This window comes from Mauremys mutica, chromosome 2 (genome assembly GCF_020497125.1).
Source record: "Mauremys mutica isolate MM-2020 ecotype Southern chromosome 2, ASM2049712v1, whole genome shotgun sequence".
Taxonomy (NCBI): domain Eukaryota; kingdom Metazoa; phylum Chordata; order Testudines; family Geoemydidae; genus Mauremys; species Mauremys mutica.
In genome coordinates this window covers 120999178-121009943 of record NC_059073.1, presented here as the reverse complement: position 1 = coordinate 121009943, position 10766 = coordinate 120999178, and positions in this window count along the sequence as shown.

Genomic DNA, 10766 nt, shown 5'->3' with positions numbered 1-10766 from the left:
TGTCACTCTAAAACAATGCGTGGTGTACACAGCTATATTAATGCCTACAGAATTTTTATGTATAGCTCCACTTCATATCAGGACCTAGAGACCCTCAGCATAAGTAACAGAAGTTACTAGTGTAACATCTCTGAGATTCACATTACCACACTTAACTGTATCATTGAAAGAAAATTTTTGAAGTTCCTGCAATTAAAAACTAGCTTCATTATTGACTGAATATATCATAGGATGGTACACTTAAACAGCATGTCAAGTTTGAAAATAAGTTATCCTTTTGCAAAGTAAAATACAGTACCACATAGAATCACAAGGGAGTTAAATGTTAGCTGGTCTCTGACTAATTCCTAGTGAACAGGTGTCCAAATCACACACACTGTCATCATACATTGTCATCTTTGTTGACAGTCTCAGTAGAGAGGCAAAGTATTGAATGGACATGTAGAATGAACTGTACGCTCACCCCTACACAGGGGAAAGAGAATGAGAGGAAGGAGGTGCAGCTATTCAAAGAAAGGAAAGGAAAGGGGAAAATGCTCAACAAATGAGAGTTGAAAAGGTCTAATTATGAATAGAAGGGGTTAAGCGTGGCAGGAGAGAGAAAAAGGATGAAATGAAAGAAAGAGAATAAGCAAGAAAAGACAGTGAAATTAATTCATTCATGTGTCTTTATTTTATGTTTTATTGTTTTTTTGTTTTGGTTGGTGCAGTATTTGCAATAAATTTAGCCTAGCACCTTCTTCTGTTTGTGTCACAAATAAATATTTATTTATTCATTTATTTTTTCGAAATTACTTCAGTGTTGTCTGGGAACATATTTCAGACTCTGAATGGCTTGCAAACTATTTGACATGAATATTGCTTTGAATGGTTTGTGTTCATAGTAAGCTATTCGTGCTCTGTGATTGGTCTAAATGCTACATTCTATACCCAAACACTGTAACTAGTCCACACTAGGGGCTTGTCTACACTACAAAATTAGTTTGAATTTATTAAAGTCGACCTGTAGCCTCCAGTTTTACAAAATCGATGATGAATGTCCCCACTATGTATATTCCGTCGGCGGAGCACATCCGCACTACCATGGGTAGCATTGACTCATGGAGTGATGCACTCTGGGCAGCTATCCCACAATTCCTGCTCCCGATTGGAATTCTGGGTTAAGCTCCCAATGCCTGTTGGAACAAAAACATTTTTGGGAGGTGTTTTGGGTACATATCGTCAGTCCCCCGTGATGCACTTGGCTCCTCCCTCCCTGAAAGCAATGGCAAACAATCATTTTCGCGCCTAAGCCTGGGTTACTTGTGCAGACGCCATAGCACAGCAAGCTTGGACCCTGCTTGGATGTACACAGTAGTTGTGAGCATCACAAACACCTTGTGAATCATCCTGCGGTATTTGCAGAGCCTAGCCAGGAGCAGCCACGTTGAAGAATGTGATGCCACACAAATAGCTGTGCTGGAAGCCATGGAATGGCACATTCACACATACTGGCAGCAGCAGCCAGGCTTGTTGACACTGGAATGCCGCTTCTGGGCCAGGGAAACAAGCACAGACTGGTGGGACCACATCGTGATGCAGGTATGGGATGAGGAGCAGTGGCTGCATAACTTTTGAATGCCTAAGGCAACTCTCATGGAACTTTAGGAATTGCTTTCCCCAGTCCTGAAGCGCAGAAATATCAAAATGAGACCTGCTCTGATAGTTGAGAAGCTAGTGGTGATAGCCCTGTGGAAGCTTGCAGTGCCAGATTGCTACCGGTCAGTTTGCAGTGGGTAAATCGACCATGGGACTGCTGTGATCCGAGTATCCAGGGCAGTCAATTCACTTCTGCTAAAAAGGGTCGTGACTCTGGGAAACGTGCAGGACATAGTGGATGGCTTTGCCGCGATGGGGTTCCCTAACTATGGTGGGACAATAGATGGAACGCACATCCCTATCTTGGCACCAGACCACCTTGCCAAAGAGTACATAAACCGGAAGGGGTACTTCTCAATGGTGTTGCAAGCGTTAGTGGATCACAGAGGGCATTTCACTGACATCAACATGGGATGATTGGGAAAGGTACATGACGTGCGCATCTTTAGGAACTCTGGTCTCTTCAGAAAGCTGCAAGAAGGAACTTTCTTCAGAGACCAGAAAATTACTGTTGGTGATGTTGAAATGCCAATAGTTATCCTTGGAGACCCAGCCTACCCCTTGCTCCAGTGGCTCATGAAGCCATACACAGGCAGCCTGGACAGCAATAAAGAGCAGTTCAACCATAGGCTGAGCAAGTGCAGAATGGTGGTAGAATGTGCCTTTGGACATCTAAAGGGGTGCTGGTGCGGTTTACTCACTAGGTTAGACCTCAGCAAAAGCAGTATTCCTATTGTTGTTGCTGCTTGCTATGTTCTAGATAATATCTGTGAAAGTAAGGGGGAAAAGTTTCTGCCGGGGTGGGGGGTTGAGGCAGGTCGCCTGGCTGCCAATTATGAGCAGTCAGACACCCGGGCAATAAGAAGAGCACATAGAGGCGCACTGCATCTCCGAGAGGCTTTGAAAACCAGTTTCATGAATGATCCAACACTGATGTGACAGTTCTGTGTTGTTCCTTACCAACCTGCCTCCTTTTTTGCATGTACTGCCCCGTAAACTAAACCCCCACCAACCACAGTGTGCACAGTGAATAAAGAGCCTCTTGTCCTCAATTCATGCATTTTTATTATGCTAACAAACACTGAACAGAGACAGCAATGAATAGTAATGGTAACCAGGTAAGGGCCTGATAACACAGGGAGGGAGGGGCAAGGACACATAGCGTATTACAATTTCACTGTCTAGCAATCACAGCTGTGGGAATGAGAGCTTTCTGCTCCATGAACCATCCCCTGAAGCTGAGTTCAAGGAATAACGGAACTCCCCCTATACCCCAGCATTCTAGGACATCTGGGAGAAGAGGATATAGAACTTGGTGAGGAGGGCAGCTGGTTCATCATTGGGTGCAGCGGGATTCTAAGGTCTAGCTGCCTTTCCTGCACCTCAGCAAAACACTTCAGCATGTCTGTTTGCTCCCCCTGTTTGCATTAGCAGGCATTAGCATTGCCTGCTAATGTAGGCAACTTCACAAATGTTTTGTGCCTGGGAATGGTTCACCCTCAGCTGAGCCTGGAACAAATCTTTGTGAAGGCTGGATGTGTTAAAGTCTGTGGGAGTTTTCCATAAATGACCTGGCCACAAGGTACGCTATAGCTCCTCCTAGTGGTGACCATTGCAAAATGAAGAGGATGAAGAGGATAAAGTAACATAAAGAGTAAACAGTATAAAACTAACAAGGTACTGTATAGCCAAGCAGGGGACTTTCTTAGATCAAATATTCTGGGCAAACCATAATTTAACACCTTCACAAAATAATCAGATGCTCTTGGAGGTGATGGAGGGAGTGTTGGGCACACCCTCGTTTTCATCCCCAGAGCAATCTGGTGAAGACACATTACGTTGACAGGAGAGTGCTCTCCCATCGACGTCATTATTCCACCTCAATGAGAGGCAGAAGCTATGTCAGCAGGAGAGCATTGCCTGCCCACATAGCACGGTGTGAACACCGCTTTAAGTTGATGTAAGGTACGTCACTTAGGAGGGTGTTTTTTTCACACCCCCAAGTGATGTAACTTATATTAACTTAAGCAGTAGTATAGACAAGCCCTAAGGCTAGACATACTGTTCTGCATAAAATGTGTGGAATCTAACAAGACAGTGAAAATGCAAAGGACACTATCTGAAAGTGTGAAACATCATCACTGTGAAACAATAGAGAAGAAACTTTTGATGCTTGCACAGCACTTAAAATGAGTTCAAGTCATGTAGCCATTTCTTTCGATTTGTCAAAGTCAGCAACTAAAAAAGAATAAGGCTATGTCTACACTGGCAATTTTGCCGACAAAATACTTCCATCCCCAACAAGCGGTGTTCATGTAGTTAACAGGAGAGTGCTCCTGCCAACAACGCGCTGTTCACACTGATACTTGCTGAGGAAAAACTTCTGTCTTGGGGGTGGGGGCATCAGATGTGCTAATGCCCCCACCCCCAAGACAGAAGTTTTTCCTCAGCAAGTATCAGTGTGAACAGCGCGTTGTTGGCAGGAGCACTCTCCTGTTAACTACATGAACACCGCTTGTTGGGGATGGAAGTATTTTGTCGGCAAAAGTGCTGACAAACAGCGGCTACATGCCCAACTTTTAGTGACACGGCCATGTTGCTAACAGCTGTGTAGTGTAGACAAAACCTAAGTGTCTAAAAATCAAGCAGATATTTCCAAGCAAGGAGGGTATGAGGGCTGTTATGAAAATCTTAGAATAAGCAAATCAGCAGACCTGGAAACAAATAATCAAGATGATGAAAAAAATATACCATCAGAGGCAGAGCTCAAATTCTTTGCACAGCTAAAAAAGATCATCTTTCAATTACTTTTCAAACACAATTATAGGCCCTGAGTATATCGTTCTCCAGCTACAACGGCATTACATGATGTACAATAAATTTAGTAAATAACCAGATTCATTATACAACACCCAAGTGGCAAGTCCAAATTCAGGGCTCTGGGGATGTTCCAGTTAGGAGAAATGATGATGGGTATTTTTTAATGCAATCTTATTTATTTGCAAGGAAGGTACAAAGCCATGTGTCTCTGACTTCAGGAGGAACCAAGAACAAAAGGAGCAGTTTCTTAGCTTACAGCCCAAGCCTCTTTAAGCAACAGCTTTTCCTGCCTCTTCCCCCACCCCCAAAGTATCCAGACATACCAAAACACAAACAATATTCTGCAAAAGCCCTCTCACTGCCCCTTCTCCCGGGGTGCCAGAACACGGGTATCAGGGGGGCATGGCCCCTCCACTACTTACTGTCTGTAAGGGCAAACAACAGTGGGGGGAGGAGTCTTGGAGGGAAGAAACGGCGTGGAAGTGGGGCCTCAGGGAAGAGGTGGCATGGGGATGAGGGTTCAGAGGGAAAGGGGCGCGTGAGGGTGTGGGCTCAGGGAGAAGGGCCAGTGCCGGGGGTGGGGCCACTGTTCAGACTCTAGTGCCCCCCCCCACTTTTAGGGGGCTTCTGCTGCTCCTGCTTCTGCCCATTCAGTCCAAACTCCTGGGTGGGTTCACAACCACCTTTTGTCTTAGGTGGGGGATTTCAGATTAACGCATCTGACAGTTATGGTAATTGAAGGGCATATTCATACCCAATCTCAATGAGGTTTTAACTCAACCCATAACAAGGTTTCACCCAGTTCATAACAGTATAATTTAGAAACATAAATATTTGAGATTATAACAGACTGACATGGTATAAACCTGGGTTTCTAGCATTAGAGACTCTATTAAGAACAGTACTTCCCATGACATACAAAATATGATGTGATGTGAGCAAGCAATGTGGGGAGCAAGGGAAGTCAGTTTTGCTTTGTTCCTGCTTACAGATTGCAAGGCATTTATTCACATGGCTGAAAGGAGAGATTAATTGATTCTATTCTTGTTCAGATATTTTCATTTTAATAAAGTCACTGAAGGAACAAAAGGTATTTCACACAAAGTACAATCCTAATGAAACGCACCTGGTGTATGGTTATTATATAAGAATATAAAATTGTTTATCAGATTTTTGAACGCCATTTTCATTTGTATAGGCTTAAAAAGAATACTCAACTATAGACAACTTGGTTCTTGAAAGTTTGAAGCCTCTGGTGGTGGGGACTGTCAGTGCTGAATCACTTAAAAAACTTCTGTTCCAATTCTCAGGGTGCTTTGACCCTTTTGTGCTCTACTTCAGAGGTGAGAAACTTAACCTCTCAGGTGAGAGGGTTAATTTCATGTAACTGAATGGCAATGAGTGCTGAAACATTATTAGTGGTATAAATCAGGCTCAGTAACGGTGTCTGTTTATCAACAAGTAGTAGTGATGTGTGTAGTATTTACATGGAAGGGAAAAAAATCAACCCCATTTCCTTTCCAAGTTATCCCCCTGCATTATGCTTAACTTAAACACAAATACTGCAGTGAAGAGGGTCTTGTAATGTCCTGCCCATTTGGTCACTTTTTATACCTATATCTTATTTTTCTTGTTTAAGAAATTTACCCCTGATTGTAACTTTAGATTACATCTGGATAATGAACTGTATTTATATTAAACTGGGGAAAAAAATCTATTCTGCTGATAAGCAAACATGTAAGCACATGCTTTTTGCAGCAATAATCTATTTGATAAATTACTAATAATAACCTTGTCTTGCAAATCTGCTGCAAGTCTCCTGAATGATGCAACATACATAAGTACAATGAAATAGAGTCCAATTCATGTTCTTTTAATATAGGCTTTTTTAAAAAGGGAAAGGTAGAAACAAATTCTACTATGTAGAACTGTAACAGCTACCCAGCAGGGTTTGAACTATGGACTTTCAGCATTATAGCACTGATGTTTATCACTTGCACAATAGACTAAGTTTATTAGCTGCTAGGAGAAAATTATTATCTAAGGCCTTGTCTACACTGGTGGTGGCATGTAGGGTAAGTGTAACTACACACCACAGTGAAAAGCAGGCTGCCTCTACATTGCAGTGTGTAGCTACATCTGGCAATGAAAGGTTCTGACAGAGGGGAGGCAGTGGGACACTACACAGCTAAAAATAGCAGTATAGATGAGGGAGGAACTGCTTGGGTGTGTAGAGAGCTGGTACATACCCTAAAGTTCTGGCATGTCTTTACTCTACTCTCCTAAACAGTGCCTGCCATTTATACCCAGACCAGCGGTGTTTGCCGTGTATGAACTCTATATGCTGCTGTAAATGTAAATATAGCCTAGACAGTGGGGATGGGTGCTGAGAGTTGTGCTGGATCTAGGCATGCTCAAGGAAGCCCAGCTTGACTCTCTCCTTTCCCCACCTCATGAGGCGGGGAAGCTCCTGCCCCATGCGATGCCTCCAGAGGAGGCAGTAGAGACTGACTGCTTGTGCAAAGGGGTTGAAGAGAGCCTGGCTTGGCTCTTTAGCCACCCCCTACCTAGCATCTTTGGTAGCTCCTGGCCTAAGTGTTGCCATGCCATGTGCTGCTGCTGACCGTGGGGCATATTTCCGATTCTCCCGTAGGTCATGTGTCCAGGCAGAGTTCCTCTGGGCTGTGTCCACTGGCTCGCAGTGAGCAGTGAGTGCTGTCCGGGGTTCTCTGCTTGGTATCGCCATCTGGTTCCTTGATTTTGACTCTATGACCTCACTCTCATCCCTGTTTTATCATTTGTTGCCTCCCAAACTCTCTTGATGCCTGGGTCCAGTGGCTTGCGCCTGTCCTTCCCTGGCAATTCAATAGGTGCTGCTGCTGTTGTTTAGCCAGTGGCAGTGTATGCCCAACCTTTTAGAGTGTATCCTGAGGAACACAAGGGAGAGAAGGGAAATGTGATTTTCAAACGTTTAAATCGCAGCAAAACCTGAACAGAATTTAATGTGACAAAGAAAAGGCAACTCTCTAGCCTGGAGGCTTTCCCCCAGCACATTTCAAAGGCCAGCTGCAAACAGTGGAGGTTTTAGTGCGAGTCAAAAAAATTCACAAACATTTTTTATAATGGAAAGTGTTAGGCAACCTAACTACAGTGATTGCCGCCAGCTCCCCCATAATACCTTTTATATTTAAAAAAATACACACCAGAATGGTGACATTTTCTTGCTTTCTTATCTTGCATAACTGGCGTTTATCATCTGTAATCGGTCAGTAGGAACTGATAATTAATCGATTTCCCTATTAATGAAAACGAAACATATAAAATCACTGAGGAATAGCAGATATGGACTCTGGCCTGTTAGAACCTTTCAGTGACCCATGAAGCTGTGATCTATGGAAACCAGATACAGGAAACTGGAGGGTGGATGCAGTCTTCATTGTAAACAAACCTGCTGTAAAGGTTTGAACCTGCTGTAAAGGGAAGAAGGTCTCTTTCAATAATGGGTCTAAATCAGAACCTCAAATCTAAACTACCCTGATCTTTGAGGAAAACTCAGATCTTGACCCATGCTGTTGCTCATCTCTAGTAATAAGGAGAGACTTTTAATAGACATTTAATTCAGTTGCTGGCCAAGAAAACTACTTTTAAAAATACTCTGATATTATAGAGACAAGGTGGGCGAGCTAATAGCTTTTACTGGAGCAACTTATGCTGGTGAAAGAGAGAAGCTTTCAAGCTCCACAAGAGGTTATCTTCAGGTGATTGAATAAGAGCTCTGTGGAGCTGAAAAGCTTGTCTCTTTCACCAATAGAGGTTGATAAATTGAAAGATATTACCTCCCCTCCACCCTTGCCTCTCTAATGTTCTGGGACCAATATGGGTACAACCACAGACACTGACTTTCCAAAGCACTGGGGGGTGCTTGAACCCCAGCTCTGCCTCAGGCCCTACCCCTGCCCCACCTCTTCCCAGCTCCGCTCCACCCTCACCTTGCCTCTTCCCACCCAGTTCCACCCCTCCCCCAAGCATACCACATCCTCGCTCCTCCCCCTCCCACCCAGCCTCCTGCATGCTGCGAAGCAGCTGAGGCATGGGAAGGGAGGTGCTGATTCGCTGGGGCGGGGGGGAGTTAATGGAGAATGCTGCTGGGTGCTCAGCACCCACCATTTTTTCCCTGTGGGTGCTCCAGGTCCAGAGCACCCACGGAGTTGGCGCCTATGGGTACAACACCACTGCAAACAAAAAATGTGATATTATAGTGAAACAATAGCAAACTTGTAAGCATTACTATTTTTGTGATGAGGTGTGTGCCCCATACTGGCAGTGACTGGGCTAAGAAGAGCTGGCGAGCCTGATTAGCCCTTGCTGTGATACCCGAATGGGAGACAGATAATTAAAGATTAGGCCCATCTGGGGAGCACTAGATTGTGTGGTTCCTGTAAAGGAAGGACTATACAGAGGGGAGATATAGGAGAGAGAAAACTGGAAGATTTTCTTTTGTGAAAGGAATGATAGAGGAGCCCTCAGAAAGATGTTTGTACCCTGGGGCTGTCCCTGAAGGGAGAGAGTAGCTGGGGAGAAGGAGCCTTCTAAAGCAAGCCTGGAAGAAAAGAGAGACTCCAGGGAAGGAGCTCTGAGGGTTAGTGGCTTGGGAGAAGCTGGGCCTCTGGCATGCCATAATTGAGTGAGGAAGAATTCTGCAGAAGATTAAGCCTGGCAAGAATTTTTGAGATTGGAACCTTCTTACCCCAGAAGAATGGGATTTTTAGTGTGATCTGGTTGGAGGGCTAAGCCACTGCACAGACCACAGAAGCCTGGAGGAGGGTGATGCAGAGGGACTGCAATGCTGGGTCTTGTTGTTGTGAGGAGGTACTATGGGATAGTGAGTCTATGACAATTATATATTACATTAGTGCTTAGAGATCTCATCTGAACACATGGCCCCATTGTGCTAGGTGCTGTACACATATACAGTAATGTTATTCTTGCCTCAAAGAGCTTACTATCTAATGGGGAGTGGTGATTTCTATCATCATTTTATAGATAGGGAACTGAGGCACAAAGAGACTGAGTGACTTGCACAATGTCACACAGGAAGTCTATGACAAAATCAGAAATTGAAGCCAGTCCTTAAGTCTTTCCAATGCCTTAAATGCAAGATTATCCTTTTTCTCTAAAGATTGAAGATAAAGGAGCTAGTGCATGTGGTTGAATGGGATGCAGATCACCACTGTGTAAAGAGTGTAGCCCAGAGATCCAATACTGGTATTAATACTAGGATTTTGGGTCTAATGCTATTTGCCAGCAGAATCAATAGGTATTTCCACTTTGCTTGTAATCAGGTGGCTATCGTGTTTTTTAAAAAAAAAGGAAAAATAAATAGTGTATGTGGTGCCCTACTAACAGTCATTAAACCAGTTAATTTTTTATGTCTGCTTACTCATTGGTGGATAATGTGTATGGAAAACAACAATTAGTCATCTAGTCAGTGGTTCTCAAACTAGGGCCGCTGCTTGTTCAGGGAAAGCCCCAGGTGGGCTGGGCCGGTTTGTTTACCTGCCATGTTTGCAGGTTTGGCTGATCTCAGCTCCCAGTGGCTGCAGTTCACTGCTCTAGGCCAATGGGGGCTGTGGGAAGCTGCAGCCAGTATGTCCCTCAGCCCACACTGTTTGAGAACCACTGATCTAGTTCACACTGCAGCACAGAGGAATGTTTTCAATAGGTAAACTTTATCTAGGTGACTTCTAAATATTTCTAGTGACCTCATGAGTAATTCCACATTCTAATTGTTCTTACCATTAAAGAAAAATGTTTCCTGATGTTAATTATTTTAAGCAGACTACTATGCCTAATTCTCTGACATGACCAGAAAAGCTCCTTTCTCTCTCCAATGCAGACACCCTTTTAAGTTTTTGCATACTTCTCATAACCTCTTTTCTCTAAGCTATATGTATTGAGGAAAGTCATAGAGTTTTGTCTCTATCTATGAGTCCTTTATCACATTAGTAGCTCTTCACTGAGTTGCCTCTGATTTTCAGTATCATTCTCATTACTGGGGTGTCCAACTTGCATGTAGTATTGCAAATGTGGGCTTTAATGCTGTATAAGGAATGAATAGTCCTTACTTTCCAATCCTTGGTGCTTTACTATATCGTAATATTATTTTGCTTATGTTGAGATTAGACTTTCACCTTCCGACATTCTCATTTACACTAGTTTTGCACTCATCCCTTTCAACATTCATTTTACATTAGAAAAATAATTAGAAGCATTTAACAAAACTCTCCAGAGGTTTTTATTAATGGAGA